Below are 18,842 nucleotides of genomic sequence, written 5' to 3'. Positions count from 1 at the left end.
CCCTTGAGTAATTTTTTTTTTCTTCCAGTTTTTCTTGCCCCCTTATTTCTCCTGTTTACAGCCTGGTTTTGGCCCTGTCTTCTTTCAACTTTGACAGCGTTTCACGTATCTTTTCTCAGAATGGATGGTAATCCTGGTTTTACCCTTCCTCCCCACTTGCCCCCCTCTCCATCTTTACCCCTGTCAGGAGGAACTGTATCTGAGAATGACAAAGTGGTCCTTGCGGGACCAGCCATGGAGCTCCTGCAGCCTCTGAGCTCGGAGCTCGTTCCTTGTGCTTTGAGCAGGTTTGCTGCCTTAGCCTGCACTTCTACCGACCTGAATTTCAGAGATACAACTTCATTTTTCTCTAGGGTTTAATCTTTTATGTGTATAAATATTACATGTTAGAGTAACTAGCAAGCATGTGTGTCATTTTGATTGTTTTGGATTATGTGAAAGCATAGACATTTGAATTCAAATGAGAGATAATTGTGGGAAAGTTGTTTCTTCATTGAGAGGCCCACTAGTAGGGCACTGGGCTCATCACGGTGGCCGTGCTATTGGACTTGACTCTTGCAAATTGACCATGCCTGGTTGCCCAAGTGTTTGCATGGTTAGACAGATTATAGTTAGACAATAAGCTGGTATACCCGGCAGTGATTGGACAAGCAAGGCATGGCTGCACATGAACTACTTGGGAAGAGAATAAATATTACCATCATAGAGGGGAGAAAATAGAGCCACTATTTGAGAGTAAAGATTCCTTTTTTGCTAAGCAGCTATGCATCCTTGAGCTTAGTATTCTTAGAGTTCAGCCTTCAGCTGATGTGCAAATCCTTCTATGCCCTTCACTTTCTTCCCTCCCTCTCCCTGTCCTCAAGTGTCTGGTGTTGTTTTTTGTAATAGAGTTTGGTAGACAGGAGATTAGATTTTTTTTTTTTTCTATTGAAGGATAGCTGTAGTTTGATCATGGCTGAATGTCTGACATTTTTTAAAAAGTATGTACAGATAGAAAACTGATGTCTCTGAATGTGGAAATATGTATGACTAAAGAACTGGATAGGACTTCTGGGATCAATAAAGGTCCTGTTAAGGTTTCTAACTGTCAGATAGTTTATTTTATTTGTCTTTGAGATAGGGTCTTCTTCTGTAGCTCAAGCTGGCAGCGAACTCATGACAGTCTTCCTGCCTCAGCCTTCTGAGTGTTTCTGCTAAAGAGTTACCCTACATGAATATTGAGATTGAGAAACGTTACTATGATGGTTTAACAAAAAATAAAGTTTTTATTAGTTGAGGATTTCATACATGAACGCAGGTGGGTTTTGTTAGACAACTTGGGTGCAGGCAGCTCTAAACCAGAGTGGGCAAGGAGTTAAGGTGCCACACCAGTGACGTTTGGGATCCAAGCTGCTTCAGGAGGAGGGTGGGGCATAGACTCCTTATGGTCATGTAAGCGTTGGAATTGGTGTTTGAGGTTTGCATTGAAAAGATAGGAGAAGCAGAAGCTGAGGCTGTAGTAAGGTTGCAGGTGTAGACTGGGATTTCAAGAAAGCTCTTTTGAGGGCCATGCTCAGCATTTAAAGGGGAACATTAAGGAGTATGAGACTCACGACCACAGGGCGCTTATAAAAAAACTTAGGGGAATGAGGGAAGGGAAGGAAAGGGAAGGTCATTCATTTGAAAACATGGTTTCTGTTAAAGCTGTCATGTTTGCTATGTTTTGTGAGTTGCATCAGGCAGTAAATATTTCTGGGTCACAGTTAGGGAGCTTGGAAGGTAGGGTGACTATGGGAACGGGAAATGGGAATGGTGAGAAGAGGAAGACCATCAGAAGGGTGATTTCTTGGGCCTTGGAGAAAGCAGGATTGTGGGTAGTTAATGCATGGTGTTTACGTTTAGAATGCTTCATATGCATGGGGAAGTCTGGGACTCAATCACACATCTCTGGATGATGAAGATAAACCATTAGAGACAGGCAGATAGATATTTCCTTAGCCCACTTTTACAGATGCGGCCCATAGCCTGTGTGTTCCCTAAGATACTTACTGTCTAGTTTTTACTGTCTGGTTTTGGAGATAAAGATTAAGGATGTGCTGTATTTTTTTTTTTTTTTTTTTTTAATCCCAATGGTGTTCAAGTCAGTTTTTAGTCTCAGGAACTGCCTGTGGATAGGACTGCAAAGCCCAATCCCTCTGAGACCGGCTACTCAATGAAAGGACCTGGGAATGGTTGTTGGTCCTCCTAAGATTGTCTTGGCAGGATTTGGTGCCATGTTCTGTGAAAAGTTGAAAGCAGAGAAATTGATGGTGCGGGCTTCCCAAGCAGAGCACAGTTCACTGACTGAGGCTCTCTAAGTCTTAGAGAGGAGAGAGGAGCCATTTATATGGTAGTCAGCCTTGGGTGAACTCAGGAGTCAAGCCACGGCTGCAGCTGCAGTCCAGAGTTCAGAGCCTTGGCTGATGGTGACCTCACCCCCACAGGGGTTAGGTCATTTGTCTTTTCCATATGTGGTCTGCCCTTGTCTAAAGTAAGTGGTGTAGTGAGGTACTGCTGGGAGATGTTGTATGCAATCAGTTCTGGGTGTGAGCAGGGAGATGACTATGCGCAATCTTTGAAAACTGTGTGGGATGAGAACTCCAGCTTTAGGTGCCTTGAGCTCAGTCACTTGTATGAGGGTTTGGGAGAAGACACTGGGTGAGGTGGGGTTATCAGACTCTTCAGAGACAAGAAGTTGGGAAAACAGTTGAAGCTCACTCTCTCTTGCCCTCCCCTCCTGCTCACATACACACACACATACTCCCTCCCCCCTCACCTGAAGATTACATTTTCAGTTTTTCTGAGAGAGCTATTGATAACCAGCCTATTTTCTAAAGGTTGAAGAACTTTGTTAAAACTGTGGGCTTGAACGATTGGATCTCTCTACTGGAGGTGTATCAGACAGACTTTGTGATTCAGAGAGTCTTAAATAATATGCCAATCTTATTCCTTCCTTTACATGTAGTTGTTATTAATATCATGTTTTTATGCTTGTGCCCTGCAGTCATAGTTTATGGAGTAAACACGTTGTAAACAGATTTGTGTACATTTCAGGAAGTGGGTCTCAACTGTGTGTTTAGCTTAGATGTCTTTTCTTCACTCACTCCTACTTTGCGTGTAGTTTGCCATGCCACGTCAGAATCTTTTGAAAATACTTATACCTTTAAGGTATACTTTAGTTTTGTTTTGTTTGTTTGTTTTTCGAGACAGGGTTTCTCTGTGTAGTCCTGGCTGTCCTGGAACTCACTCTGTAGACCAGGCTGGCCTCGAACTCAGAAATCTGCCTGCCTCTGCCTCCCAAGTGCTGGGATTAAAGGTGTTCCTCACAACTGCCTGGCTAAGGTATACTTTAGGTCACAAGTACTTGTCTTCCCTTCTAGATGAAGAAGGTAAAATAAAGTCAGCGCATTGCTCGTGACAGCCGTCACTCTGAGAGCCAAGCTAGACTCTGGTCCATGCAGTTTGTGCACGTCTTGCTACACACAGTGCTCTGCTTGGCCTCACTTACTGGGAGAGTTTGTCAAGTGTTTGTGTGTTCTAGAATAAATTAGAGATCATCGCCCTCAGAGAGTTAAATCCCTCCATCACTTTGAGTATGAAAAAATAAAAAATTGAGATCACCAAGACACAAGTACTTGGTAATTTGGCCTGAGGGACAATTTGAGAAGTGCTATGATATGGTTGCTTTGATGATCCTTTGTGTTATTGATAGAGACTTGAAAGGAGTTTGAGTTAAAATGTGTTTTGCCTTCAGCATGTGAATCTTGGATGTTTTTATTTTCTACTGTTAAAGTCCCCAAAGCTTTGTGTCCACAGGATAAGGCTCCACACTGTTCCCATCCTCCCTCCCTCTCCCTGACCCCCCAGTGTGGTGCTGGGGATCAAACTCAGTCAAGCTAGCACTTGACTGGCTGCCATCTCTCCAGCATAAGTTAGAGCTCTTAAAAAAAAAGTTTTGATGAAGTAATTAACATCTTACCTATGTTTTATTCTGGAATCTCTTTGCCCTTACATTGCTGAATTCCTGTAACAATTTGTAGCTTTCTAATTCCTTTGCCTCTTGTTCACACATACTCTTCTGCCATTTACTCTGCTCTTATCTTGAATTTGACTCGTCACTGTTAACCATGCAAGGTTTTCTGCTCAAGAACAAGGATGTTCTGCTTCTCTTTATTCCTCTCTCTTCTTCCTAGCAGGGGGCTGTCAAGGGCTTACTAAAGATGTTGTGATGCTTTGGGAGCACACGAGAAAACAAAGTCTCTTGGGTTTAGGCTGATAGAAGGAGTATCTCTGAGAAATAAACAAGTCTGACATGTTTGGCACTTGTGTTTTGGTTAAAGGTATAGTTTTATTATGCCTCAAACTCACATCTCTAAAGTTACTGTAAATCTTAAGGACTACATATGAGCTAAGGCACACCTTGGTGAGATGTGGAGGAGCATCTGAAAACAGATGGGGAAACATCCAGTTTCTTGCTTTATTTTCTGAGCCAGTATCTCTAGCCTGGAACTGGTGTGGGCTACCCTGACCCCTGTGCTGTCACCCTGCCTTAGCCTCCTGGGGTACTAGTTCCATAGGAAGGACCCAGTAGGTATGGCTGCCCTTCTCTGAGAGCTATTGCATCGAGGAGGGAGGATGGAGATACTTAGTCTTGAAACTTCATCACCAGGGAGGGAGGAAGACTGAGTCACTGAGTCACTACTATTTGTAGGTAGGGAGAGAGCAAGAATAGAAAGATGGAAAAATGAAGACAGTCAGATATCAGTCTAAGTCTAGTTGTCACTTGGCAAAGTTGATGTATAATTTCCTACAAGATTTAAAAAATGATTCGGATGGGTATAGTTCTCCAGAGATGACAGCTTAGGTATTAGAGAAATATAACAAATTGGTCAATGTTGTAATTTCCTACCCCAATAAGTCCATATAAAAACCACAAGCCAGCTATTATACTTATAAGCTATATGCCTAGATTGGGAAGATCTACCACTATACTAATTTATTCCCCAGCTATGAGACCCCTTGTTACTTGTGGCTTCTCCAGGCCATGTGTTCTGCTCCATCTTCCTCCCACCTTCTCTCTGAGACCTTTTGTCCCACTTTTCCCTTCCGCTGCCCAGTCATCGGCTCCAGCCTTTATTTGACCAGTCAGAATGGGGAGAAGGTTCAGTGAGATCACCTGAGTAGTCATCTACTCCTGGGCAGCCTCTCTTGAGAATTAATATCAAAATACAAATAGTACCAGGGCAACCTGCAACAGGCCAAGTGCTTAGTTAAGATAGGGAAAACAACTAAAAAATTATCTTCCCCTGTGGCAGCACTCTGTGTTTCTTATAATGTTCTTAAGATCTCTCATTTCTCTTGAATATTTTTTGCTTATTATTTCACTGTATGTAGCCGATGGGAGATGTGTGTGTCCTCTAAGCCAAACATTTTTTTTTTTTCACTGTAAAGAGTCTTACTTTTGATTGACTGTGACACCCCTACATTGCTTCTTGTTAGAGTAGATATTGGAACCATCCATACTCCACTTATTGACCATGAGGTGTCAGGATATATAGCAGGTATGACTGATTCCATAAGCAGCTATGGCACATCATGGCCAGGCCCATTTGTGTGATATGTATGCAGGGGCACGCTCTCTTCCTTTAAAAAGGGAAAGTGAATAGTAATATTTTTGTTTTATCTTTGTTTTTGGTGCAAAACTCTGTTTTCAGAGTGATCTCATCTCTTGATTATCTCTTTTGCTTGTTGATTTATTATATTTAGTAGTTGTGTATACTCTCTAAGACAGTTGGGAATATTTTCTGTTTGTCTGGAGAAAAGGTAAGCCCGCAGGATTTAACTTTAAGATTGGAAGGAAACACTGCTTCTTAGAGATGCTCGTGTTTACCTTTGGGTTCTAGTGTTAGGGGCACTATTCCTGTCCTGGAGCTGTGTTGCCTCTGACTTAAGCGCTGGGACTGAATTGTGTCAGCACTGCTGCTTAAGGGTTTATCCTAATCCAGGCGTCCTTGGATTGTACAGGACTGGGGAGCAAGGTGGTGGCAGTGTCTGCAGACCTGGACAGCAGGTGTGGGCCCTGAGCACTCTTAGGACTCTGTCACTGATAGTGTGAGTTGTACTTGTCCTGGGATGCTGCGATTGATGGCTTGATGGGTAGTGAGTGGTATTTGTTCTTGATGGAGGTGTTCTTCTAGAACAGAATGCACATCTGAACTCGGTCTCAAAGGGTTCTGTTGTGTTGCAACAAGAGAAGGTATCTAGCTAGTGAGGAGCTAGCTGCACAGCCAACTGAGGTACCGTGCAGTTTCGTTTTCTGGACGTTAGGCTGACTAGGTTTTCTAGAAGACAAGTTGTATTTTATTTAGCAATGTCCTCGATGCTCTTTGTTGCCTTTGCATGTTATATTTGAGGGGTCCAGAAGAGTCTAATGGCCGGCCGCTCAGTTGTGGTAACTCTAACTACTTTCCAGAATGAGAACCCCCGATTTCTCAGGCACCTTCTTATCTTTGATAAGATTTTGTTATTAGGGGAATTTGGGTCTCTGGGTCCTTAGACATATCAGTCAGATAGTTGAAGAACAGATTTCTGTGAAGTTTGAGGACAGTTTTAATAGGATTTAAAAGGGAAACTGCAGGGCAGCAAACTAAATTTGGCAGCTGCTGTTAGTAGAAGCTGGAGAAGAGGAAACCATGCTGTTTGAATTAGGATAGTATGGAGGTTAGTCACATGGCAGACAAGCAGCCACAGGGCAGGGAGGGCAGCTTAGAGGAGGACAGTGGGAAGCCAGTGTGAGGAAGGCACGCTTAGCAAAGAGCTAGCAGAAGAGTGCTAAGGCTGACGTTCTGAGGGACGCAGAGGCCAGGCTGCATGCTGAGGCTCAGTATCCTGGGAAAGCCAGGAGTGGGATTCTGGGAAGGTACATTGTCTTAGCAAATAGCGACTTACTCCTCCATCTCTAGTATGGCTTAAGGTAAAACCTGCTCTCTGGGTGTAGGCCCATGTCTAGGTTATGGGCAGACCCAAAGGGATTGATTCTGTTTTATATTTGGGGGAGGAACACAGCCTTCCCTGAGGTGCTTGTGCAAAACCTGCTCAAGTACAGTAAAGGTTAATATCAACTTGAACCTGTAAGGAATAAGCCCCATCCTCCTCTGACCACCAGTGCTGCACAGTGATGGGAGAGCCTCAGGATTCCTGGAGTTTGGGAAAGTACCTGCTATCTGTCTGTCTTCCTTCCTTCCTTCCTTCCTTCCTTCCTTCCTTCCTTCCTTCCTTCCTTCCTTCCTTCTTCCCTCCCTCCCTCCCTCCCTCCCTCCCTCCCATCCATCCATCCATCCATCCATCCATCCATCCATCCATCCATCCATCCATCCATTTTAAATGGTTCTACTATGTAGCTTAAGTTGACCCGTCCTGCCTCCAGCTTCCTGAGTGCTCATGTTACAGAGTAACCATACCAGGCACCATACCAGGTTCTGTAGGCTGGAGAAGAAATGAGCTTCATCTGAGGTGAGAGGGAGGGAGGAGGGTAAGTTTATTCAGAAACACACGTCACCACTAGCTTTTAGAGGTTCCTGCAAAGAGGAACAAATGGCAAATATCCATTGCCTGGAGGTGGGGGCATTCTGCCTTTCTCAGAACATTTAAAACACTGGCCTCTCATGTACTTAGATCAAAGTTTTTCAGATTCTTTGATAGTTGTAAGTGCTTTGGGCTGGGTTTGTTTGTTTTTGTTATTCAGGAGGGCCTGTGCTCTGGTGGTCCATTCTAGGGTTCATTTCAGGGGCTGCCTCTTTCTTCTTGCTTTGTTTAGAGTTAACACCTGCCCCCTTCCTCCCAACTGCTGTTTCTTTGAGAGGGGGTCTCTCTATAGTCTAGGCTGGTCTTGAACTTGTATATTAACTGAGGCTGTTTTTGAACTCTGATTGTCCTGTCTACAAGCTCCAAAGTACTTAGTTTACACATGCAAACCATCATCTATACCTGCCACTCATATTTCCTAGTGAGCAGTATAAGAGACAACACAAAATTTCTCATTAAAATGAGACAAAATGTATGTGCCATTAGAGTGCTAGTTAATTTAATAATATAGTTATGGGATCATTACATGACTCTCTTGGATATCAGAAAAATAAGATCATAATTGCCAGAATTGCTTGGAAATGGAGGTCTACAGAATTTCCTCAGTTTGCCCCTCTCGTTTAAATCTAACTTTAAGCATAACTTGTGTATAAGAAACTCTGAGAGGCAGAGAGCACAGTGGGCCAGAGGAGGGGAGGGTGAGGTGAAGGATGGTGGCAAGGAGCACTCAGTGATGATGCTGATGGCTGGTGCTCACCTCTGTGGGCGGCCTTCTGAGTAAGGCCTGGGGTGTGAGCCATTGGGGCTAAGTGGCTTCCCCTGCTGAACTGTAGCATTCAGCCTGGGAGAAATGGGGTCAGAAAGGGTGGTCAAGCCAGCATCTTACAGGCCTCTGCATTCCGGGTGAAGAACTCCACTTGCTGTCTGTGACTAGTCACTGAGGTTTCCATCAGAACTGGAATAGAGAAAGACTGGTTGAGAAGCAATATTCTGGGAAAATTGGAAGCAGTGCTGACCAGTAAGTTGCACGAAGCAGAGGCAGAACAGTTTACTTGTGGGTGGCTTTTGTACGTTAGTCTATTTATAGCTGTGACTGAAGTTTTTCTCTCAAGCCATGAAAGAGATTTTTGGGGCGCTGTCTTGACGATCTCTGAGCACAGGCAGGAGAGTGATTTAGTCTCCTCGCTGTGCTCCCCCATGTCCTGTGTGCAGACACTTAGTTATTCGGGTTCTCGATTCTGGCATTCTTGTTTTTTCCCCAACCTGCTGCTTAGTTTGCTTTTGCTTTTCTGTTGTGTGGGGATGCACCCCAGGGCCCTGTGCTTGGTGTGTAAGGCGTGTGCTTTGCCACTAAGGGTTTCCCAGCCCCCCTGATTCATTTCTAAAGCGAGTCTCTTAATCGGATTTTGAAAAAGTTATTTGATTGACTGAGTTAGTGAAAAAATTGATTTCTCTCTCACCTTCACCTCCAGTATCATCAATGTAGCTACTTCACCTCCAGTATCATCAATGTAGGGCTGTTTTAGGGATGCTCTTGTGCCATTTTGAAAATGGGTTGTCGCTAATCCATGTGAATGTTCCTCCTTGTTCATAGCCTTGGGAAGTCAGTGTGCAAACTGGTAAGTGAAGGATTTTGGGATTACAACTTGGTCTCCTTGACACCTCGTGTCCTTAGCTGTACAGGGAAGGTTGACTGAGTTCCTAGGAAGTGATCATAAGGAAGAACATGTCCTGGGTCGCTGCTGTAGCCGCTTCCTCAGCTCTGGGACACTCATACACTGCTGATGAGGAAAAAAAAAAAACAAAAAAACAAAAAAAAAAAAAACTTCTACTGATAACTTTTGTTTTGAAGTTGTTACAGTTTTTCTTTGTAAGTTTCACATTTGCAGTTACCAAGTGTTTTTTTTTTTTAAACTCTGTCCCATGTTGAAATGAGAGAAATTTGAAATCTGTGCCCTAATAGTTTTAATTTTTCTCTGTAGTCTGTTATTCTGCATTTTCAGTTCTGCTTTGTAAATTTTTACTGGTTTTTCCCTCCACAAGCCAACAGCCCTGCAGTATTTTAGTGTAGACAGTGCTCTTTGTCAGGGTAAAGAAGTGCCTTTGTTACTCCCTTGAGACATTCTACAGATGCCATTTTACAGTTCTGAGAAGTGTGTCGGCTCTTCTGCCTTAAATCGCGTGTGCATTGTGGTTGGTGTTTTAATGAGGTTATAGAGAAAACTAAACAATAATACTTGTCCTATGATAATAAAACAAAGACAGGCTTTTTCTTGATCCTTGGGAGATGTATGTTATGTGTTCCTGTGTGGTCCTAAAGCAGATGGTTCCTTCTGCACTTGGATGTGACTCTGTGTCCAATTTCACAGTTAGAATGGCTTCTGAGAAGGACTGTCAGCCTCATGTTCATCTGTATTGCTCTTTAAATATCTCTGGATTTATTTGCCAAGTAGTCTTAACCCTTGTATTCAAAAGAATTGGAAGCAAAAATCTGCTGGGACATTGGCTTGATAAAATACAGGAAATTCCTTTCATTCTTTTGAATCCAGCTGAAATCAGACTTTTGAAAGTCCCCTGGTGTAACAGTGTCTGGAAGCCTTTGTCATTTAGAGACCAGCAGTTTGTATCCCTGCAAGCTCACGCTTGAATGTCATGAATGCACCTCTGTATTTAGGTAAATCTCCTGTACACAGAACAGTGCTATTTGGTATAATGGTGGGACCTTAATCTTATGGGACCTTTATTGCCTCTGAAACTCTCAGTGAGAGGAAAACAAAGAGAAAAGACCTTGTGTGTCTTCAAGGATTATATATATTATACATAAATTATTATTACATTTATTTATTTATGTATATGTTTGTATATATCAGGACAGTTTGTGGGACCAGTACATCAGATTTAGTGGCAAGCACCATTACCTGGTTAACCATTTTGATGGCTCTACCTTTTTTCTTATTACAGTATCAACATATATTATGTACAGAAAACTTGGTAACAGAAAAAATACAATAGAACAAGATCTCCCAGTGCCTATGTTTTTGGAATTAGCAGCTAGCACTTTGGTTAAACATTTCTAGTTTTTAGTTTGTAGGTATGCATGTGTGGATTAACACAACAGCATTCTCTTTTTAAATTTATCTTCCTTTGACAGAACAGGGCAATAAAAAAAATCTATTTTACAGACTGTTATCTGGTAGAGTTTGTGTTTGGAAACATTAACTTCATTTGAAAGCTTGTATTTGGTCTGGAGAGATGGCTCAGAGGTTAAGAAGCACTGGCTGCTCTTCCATAGGTCCTGAGTTCAATTCCCAGCAACCACATGGTAGCTCACAACTATCTGTAATGGGATCTGATGTCCTCTTCTGGTGTGTCTGAGGACAGCAACAGTGTACTTATATACAGAAAATAGCATATGTGTGTGTTAATTGATTACAGTTGTGACACAGAAAGGGCTAGGCTACCATTCTGGATGTTTTCTGAGATCATAAAAAGTGGAGCAGGTCCTTTCAAACTGTTAAGGAACCATTGAAATAGAGATCTGATCACATAGCCTTAACTTGGCCTGGAGAGTTGATTTGCAGATTTTCAATGGCTGGTTCAATTGTGATCTGACTCTTGTTATCTGAACTTGGGAGTTAACAGTATATGTGTCTATCTGGGGATCAGCTGTGCCAGTTTGACATGATTTCAAGCCCCATGTCATGATATTCTGTCTATTTCTTTTAAAGGTAAATATAAAATTGGTATAGGCAGATCCTCTTAAAATCAACTTTAAGATAAAATTAAAATTTTTTTATGGGTGTTCTTATATAACTTAGGGTTCAAGTTGAGTAACCAGTCACTGAAGGGAACTTAAAAGATTCTGAGACCAGTGGTTTATAGAAGAGAAAAGTGACCTGGGATTCTTTATTTATTCAGTTTGGGATACAGCAAGGATGCTTAACTTTAGATAGAACAGAAAAAGAAGATTCCTTATCGAGTTGAAACTTTGTGGTTTAGTTTATTCTAGATGGTCAAACTGAAATTACCAAGAAGAATAGATTTAATTTCCTTTAACACACACACACACACACTCTCTCTCTCTCTCTCTCTCTCTCTCTCTCTCTCACACACACACACACACACACACACACACACACACACCCTTGTGTATAATTTTAGGTAAATATAAAATCAATCCTTGAAGTTTTATCAATAGCCTTGGCATTACTGCAATATTATTTGTTCTTTTTTTTTTTTTTTAATTTTACTTACTTTAAAGACAACTCAGACAAGTCTCTAGCAGTAAATTTCTTCAGAGAAATGATGGGAAGTTGGGATGCCCAGTTGTGCTGACTTTGGTAATTGCCACCATTCAGTACAAAGCACTTTTATGTCTATGTTTTCTATGTGCTGGACTGAGGGGATTCAAAGTCAAGTAAGAAGACAGAGCTGCTGAGTTCACAAGACACTGTAATAAGCCTTAAGAAATGACAACGTGGTCAGTGGTAGAATTACAGAGGACATTCAGCAGTTAGCCTGGATGGAGAGGCAGGAACTCATCTGTGCTGAGTCTTGCTGTGCTTTCTTTAGAATGGGGAGTTAGTAGTAGCTTTTATTCCATGATTATATGCAGTTCCTCATACATTCATCAGGTGTTCCTTTACTCACCCATTACATATCAGGCTCATGTTAGTTAGGCTAAAGGATGCTACAGTCTTCCTCCCGCTTTGGCTTTGAAATTTTCAGGAACTATCACTTAGGGCCATACAAGATTTCTGCTCAAGCATTTTTCTAAAGCCAGTGGGTGTGCATGTTTAGATCCAAGTGAAACAAGTTACAGCCATGGTTGTAAACTTTTCACATCTTCTCAAAAGTATAAAAGTAATTTCCATGCTTTTCTTTTACAAAGAGCAAGTTTTTCTGAAGAATAAAGCAAAGAAAATACATCAAGTGTATATGTGTCTTCATGTTACTTTTTAGTAATTTACAGAACACAGTGTTGTCATTTGAGTGTTTTGGCTATGATTTTAAGCTTTAAAAATCCTAGAAGAGAAAAGCATTTTCAGATTGTGTTGAAAGTTTTCATAGCACTGGAGGTTACCGTTTTTAGAGTGTAGATATTTTAGAAGTTAGGGGAAAGAAATACTATACTGTTAGAATTAAGGTCTGTAAGGGAAAACAAAAGATCCAGAGGTGCTCAGTAAGAAATGCCTCCTACTGTGTAAAACATGAACTTGACATATTTAAAGGCTTTAGCTTAAATTATTAAAATTTAATTATTTATTAAGATTGTAATTATTATAAATTTATTAAATTAAAAATTAATTATAAAAATTAGAATATAATTATGAAAGTTGTCTACTGGACATGCCATACCCAGGTAATCATAGCATTTCCTATGACTACCATGACATTTTGTGTCTGTGTTCAAGACAGCCACATTAGAGTCATGTTACTAACGTGATGAATGAGTGAGGTGGGAAAGGAATAAAGCAGAGACAGATATCTTGTTCATATACTGGCCCTCTGTACATCCACTTGCTTGCCTATGACCCTGTCATGCAGAGGCAGATATCTTGTCCATATACTGGCCCTCTGTACATCCGCTTGCTTGCCTATGACCCTGTCATGCAGAGGCAGATATCTTGTTCATACACTGGCCCTCTGTACATCCGCTTGCTTGCCTATGACCCCGTCATGCAGAGGCAGATATCTTGTTCATATACTGGCCCTCTGTACATCCGCTTGCTTGCCTATGACCCTGTCATGCAGAGGCAGATATCTTGTTCATACACTGGCCCTCTGTACATCCGCTTGCTTGCCTATGACCCTGTCATGCAGAGGCAGATATCTTGTTCATACACTGGCCCTCTGTACATCCGCTTGCTTGCCTATGACCCTGTCATGCAGAGGCAGATATCTTGTTCATACACTGGCCCTCTGTACATCCGCTTGCTTGCCTATGACCCCGTCATGCAGAGGCAGATATCATGTTCATACACTGGCCCTCTGTACATCCGCTTGCTTGCCTATGACCCTGTCATGCAGAGGCAGATATCATGTTCATACACTGGCCCTCTGTACATCCGCTTGCTTGCCTATGACACCCCTGTCTGTCTGCTGCTGAAATTGCAGCCTGTTTAAATGAGCACCAGCACCTTCATTTCTACTTGCAGGTGTTTGATAATTCTCAGTAGAAGGCAAGAAGAAACCTATGTAAGGGCCGCTGTAGATGTTTTCTCAGATAAGGGATTCTCCTATACAAAACTAAGGTCTTGATCAATGAGAACGCCTGGTTCTGCTTAATATCTATCACATCCTCAGAGACTGTTATCTCTCTCAGAGGTTTCATTGTTGACATTTTTGCTCCTATGAATTTATAGAAATCATGAAATTTCTTTTTCTTTTTTTCAGGTCTATTGCTAGAAATGGCAAGGGGAAGGACTACAGCTGTGTCTTCTCTTGTCCCCTGAAGGCATGTAGCTATCAGTGGTGCTGCTCTCAGAAGGTTTTAGACTAGAGCAGTTAGGAAGGGTCTCTATAGTTCCTCATGTTGTGGTGACTCCCAACCACATTATTTTCATTGCTGCTTCATAATTGTAATTTTGCTACTGTTATGAATCTAAATGTAAATGCTTGGTAAGTGACCCCTGTAAAAGGGTTGCTCAGCTTCCAAAGGGGTTATGGCCCACAGGTTGAGAACCACTGGACTAGAACATTCATTTGTAGCAGAGTTGAATTTATCTAATAACCATGAAGGTAAATGGTAAACTGAATTGTATTGTTTCCTAGAAACAAACAGTTTTTTGTCATTTGCTTCTGACTGTTTTTTTTGTTTTGTTTTGTTTTGTTTTGTTTTCTAGTATCTCCATAATGTAACCAGACTGTTTTGCTTTGCTTTAAAGTAACCTGTTTGTGCAGCTTCCCTTTAATGACACGTTGGGTCTTGAGCCTGATCTTGGTGCTGGTTTTCATGGCTCAGTGGCTGGCAGCTTCCGGTGGCTAGAGCCCACTCACCGCTTCTGCTTTGCCTGAGCCAGCCCCCAGTACATAATCCAAAGTTGCCCCTTGCCTTTTCATTCAGCGTAACGATTTCTGCCTTTTCATTGGTGCCTTTACATGACTGCATGTAGTTTTTAATGTGGGTGGGTGCTTTCTTGCCATTTGTTTTCTTTTTCATCTGTTTTCCCCTCTTTTCCTGTCTATACAGGCTAATTGAATATTTGTCTGGTTATGTCTCTGTTTTATTGATGCCCAATCTAAAGTTGATTGCATTCCCTCACTGTCCCTCCTGTGATAACGTTTCAGTGAAAGGCTATGCTGCTCAGCTATTTGATTACTGCCCCTGAATCAATTTGGCCACATTCTTCTCACCATTCTGTTACTTGAATATTTGCTGACTTTATCTGCTTCATAACTCTCGCATAGGTGAGTTCATTCATGGCCGACTTTAATGTTGATATCCAGTGAAACACTAGACCCAACCCCCAACATTGGGAAGTGGTTGTGTTTTTCATTCTGGTCTCTTGAAAAACAAAGGAATAAACTTAATAGAACAGTGAAATACTGAACAGATTTCTTTATTACTCTCTTCTCTAGTTCTTCAGAAAATATAGAACAGACCTTATTTTCTTTCCTAAGCTCATTTCCTCTTCCAAAGATAGTACCAACAAGCTTAAGCTTGAGTAGATCTTGTCTTCTTTTTAATTATAATTTAAAAAAAAAACATTTAGATATAATTTCCCCATTCCCTTTCCTCCCTCCGACCCTCCCATGTACCTTTCTATTTCAAATTCATAGCTTTTCCCCCTATTGCTGGTGTACACACACACACACACACACACACACACACACACACACACACAACCTGCTTAGTCCATAAAATATTATTTGTATATATGTTTTTAGGGCTGACTGTTTGGTATGGGATGATCAATTGCTGTGTTCCTTCCTGGGGAAGACTGTGTCTCCCACTCAGCGGTCTGTAGTTGCCTGTAGTTCTGAGTCCAGGGTTGAGGCTGACAGGGCTTTCCTACTTCACTGTTAGCATGTCTGTCAGTGTTATCTTTAGACTGCCATGTTGGTGAGACATAGAGGGTGTAGCTTCCCCAGAGACAGTCTCACAGTAAAATTCCCATTCCCCCGACTTTTTAGAACCTTTTCACTTTTCTTCTTCAATGAGCCCTGAGCCTCAGGTGCAGGCGTTACATGGTAGGTGTGTCCATCATTCAGGGTTGGACTCCATAGCTCTGTACTCTGATCAGTGTTCTGCCATGGTTGAAGCTTCTTGTCTATTACAAAGATACATTTTCTTGACTAAGGGTATGAACTACACATCTCTGCAGATTTTATTCTCTTCACAGCTGGATAGTCCTCAGTAGGGTATATGATCCACATCTTCATTAAACATCTGTCAAGTGGAAGACGTTTAGGTTGTTTCTGTTTTCTAGCTACTGTGACCATGACAGAGCAAGGATCTGTGGAGTAGGGTGTCGAGTCCTTTGGGCATATGCCAGGGAGTGCTATAGCTTGGTCATATGGTAGAGTAGTTTTAGCTTTTTGAGGATTCTTCAAACTGATTTCCAGAGCATCTGGACTAGTTTGCAACCCCACCAACAGTGAATGTAGGGGTTCCCTTTCTCCACATCTTCTCTTAGCATTTGTTGTGAGTTGTTTTGTTGATCCTGGCATTTTGGCAGGGGTAAGATGAAATCTCAAAGTTGTTTCTGTATGCATTTCTCTAATTGTTAGTGATGATAAACAGTTTTTGGGATATTAAGTCAATTTTTGAATGGGTCATTTGTCTTGTGTGTGTATCTGTATGTGTGTATATGTATTGATATATATGTATGAAAGTATGAATATATATGTATGAATATATTCATTAATTCTGGATATTCTTTATCAGCTGTATAGCTAGCAAGGATTCTCTCCCTCTCTGTGGGCTTCGTCTTGCAGAAGCGTCTTAGTCTTATGAAGTCTTACTTGTCAGTTGTTGCCTTAATTCTTGGACAAACAGAGCCCTACTCAGAAAGTCCATCCCTACACCTATATCATGTAAGTGCTGCCTATGTTTCTTTGAGCAGTCCCGGTGCTTCATGCATAGATCTTTGATCTCCTTGGAGTAGTTTTTGTGCAAGGTGAGATTGGAGTCTGATGTCATCAGTGTACACATGGACATCCTGTTTTCCTGGAACCATTTATTGATAATGCTTTCTATTCTTTAGTACATGATTTTGTCATTTTTGTCAAGCAGTAAATGGCTGAAGTTACATGTGTGGTCATGTTTGGGTTTTCAGGTTTGCCCATTGGTGTGTATGTCTGTTTTTGTTTGGCTGTCCTAGTGTCCCTGACATGGACCCTGCCAGCTGGAACGGCAGGCCCCGTAGCAGTGCTCCTCTTGCTTAGGGTTATTGGCTGTTATTAGGGGGGGCTTTTGTGGTTCCATATGAATTTTAGGATAGTTTTCTTATTTTTATTTTTTCCCTTTGTTGAAGGATATACTTTCCTAATCCTGGATTAGGTTACAGTTGCTTCTTTGCCCACCATTTAGACATCAGTGGATGAATGTAAAGTTCTGTGGATTAATTTCTCCTAAGTTTTTCAGAACCCCTATCTCACCCCTTTTCTGTTTGTGCCTTTTGCTCAGCTTTCTATTTGGCCCTTGCTTCTTCTGTGCTTCCTTGCCAATCCTGGGTTCTTCACATGGTTTTCTACATTGTATTTATACAGCCAATGATGTTGTGGAACTTAAACCCTTTTCTCTTGCATAGAAGAAACCTTGCACATCCTTAACAGCCATTCCCACTCTTCCCAAGGTCCCCAAGCCTGCGCTGCTATTTTTCATTGCTGTGAGCAGAGCATTCAGGCTCTAGGTTTTCCAGATTCTCACGAACACCTCGTGTTTGTGTTCTCGTGCACACACACAGGCATGCACACGTTTGCTTTATTTTTCATGCAGGCTCCTGGCCCAGCCTTCCAAGTGCTAAGATTACACACATGTATGATCACACTTGTCTTGTAATACTGTTCTTTGTCTTCTTTTCTCTTAAAACCACTATCCCAGTAGGTGTGAAGAACTATTACAAAGTGAGTTTGATTTTATGAGTAATCTCAAAGTTTTTTTCGTGTTGTGATTGGCCATTTGTAAATATTGTGAGCAGTGTCTGTTCAAGACTTGCCCAGATTTTGAGTGTTGTTTCAAATCATTTCATATGTTCTGTGTGGTAGACTTTTGTCACATACATGCTCACAAATATTTCTGGCTATTCACTTGTTTGTTTTACTTAACCCTTAGTGGTTTCCTTAACAGTAATTCAGTAATTTTGTCACGGTCCAATTCATTCTTTTGCTTTTCCTTGTGTTGATCTTGGTTTTATATTTAATCCAGAAAAATAATGAAGACTTATTTACACATTTTGTTCTAAAATCTTTTTATATAGCTTTTACTGTGACATTCGGTGTTTGGTACACTTTGGATTTACTTCTATCCATAGTGTGAGATAGGGCTCACATCTTTTCTTTGGCGTGTAGGTAACTGCTGTCCCATCAGTGTTTGTTGGAAGTCTTCATCGTTCTTGTTTCTGGGGTAACAGTTATTTCTGTTGTTCTGTATGTCTGTTTTATTCCAGTGCTGTAATATTATAATGTAGCATTTAAATTTTAAAATGGGGTTCACTTTTGTCTTCTGTTTCATTATTAGTTTAGCTACTAATATTGTAGCTCTTACAGTTCTCTCTTTACATACTTTTAGAATTATCTACATACTTTTAGAATTGTCTTGTCATTTTCACAGAACCCAGCTTGCTGTTTGGTCTGTTCGTGTATCTGTAGATGTGTGTGGAGGGCAGCGACTGCCATTTCTGCACCAGTAAACGTCTGGCTCAGCCAGCACACTTCCACTTAGGGCTTCTTGCATGTGTGCCAGTGTTTTCTAATGTTTGCTAAGTCTACTGCTTCCTCAGTTAAGGTTATTCCTCTTTATTCTTTTTGAAGCTGAGTGGAAACATTTTCATTTTGTGTTGTTCATTGTATAGAAACACAGCTGATTTTGTATATTAATCATTGCTGAACTGGTTCATTATCTTAAAACTGTTATTTACAGTTTTTCCAAGTATAAGATTGGGTCATTTCCCAGTGGAGATAATTTACTTCTTTTCTATTAGGTGATTTTTATTTTTTTAATTTAATGCTTTTTATTTTTCTTAAAAACATAGATGTCCCCCGCCTCCTTTTCTTGCCTGATTACCCTGGCTTGA

At 41.3% G+C, this 18,842-nt stretch overlaps 1 protein-coding gene across 23 annotated transcripts in view; it reads left to right on the top strand.

The window, feature by feature from the left end:
• Positions 1-18,842, top strand: part of Epb41l2 (erythrocyte membrane protein band 4.1 like 2) — a 180,391-nt gene that overhangs the window by 50,762 nt on the left and 110,787 nt on the right. The window contains exon 1 of one of the 23 annotated variants that reach the window (XM_076927990.1): positions 6,057-6,129. The exons of the other annotated variants lie outside the window; for them this stretch is intronic. The gene's annotated coding sequence lies outside the window, so the exon portion shown is untranslated. Of the gene's footprint in view, positions 1-6,056; positions 6,130-18,842 lie in introns of those variants that run through there. 23 annotated transcript variants of the gene reach the window in all.

This window comes from Arvicanthis niloticus, chromosome 30 (genome assembly GCF_011762505.2).
Source record: "Arvicanthis niloticus isolate mArvNil1 chromosome 30, mArvNil1.pat.X, whole genome shotgun sequence".
NCBI lineage: Eukaryota > Metazoa > Chordata > Mammalia > Rodentia > Muridae > Arvicanthis > Arvicanthis niloticus.
Note: the sequence above shows the minus strand (reverse complement) of the source record. Positions and strands in the feature narration are given on the sequence as shown.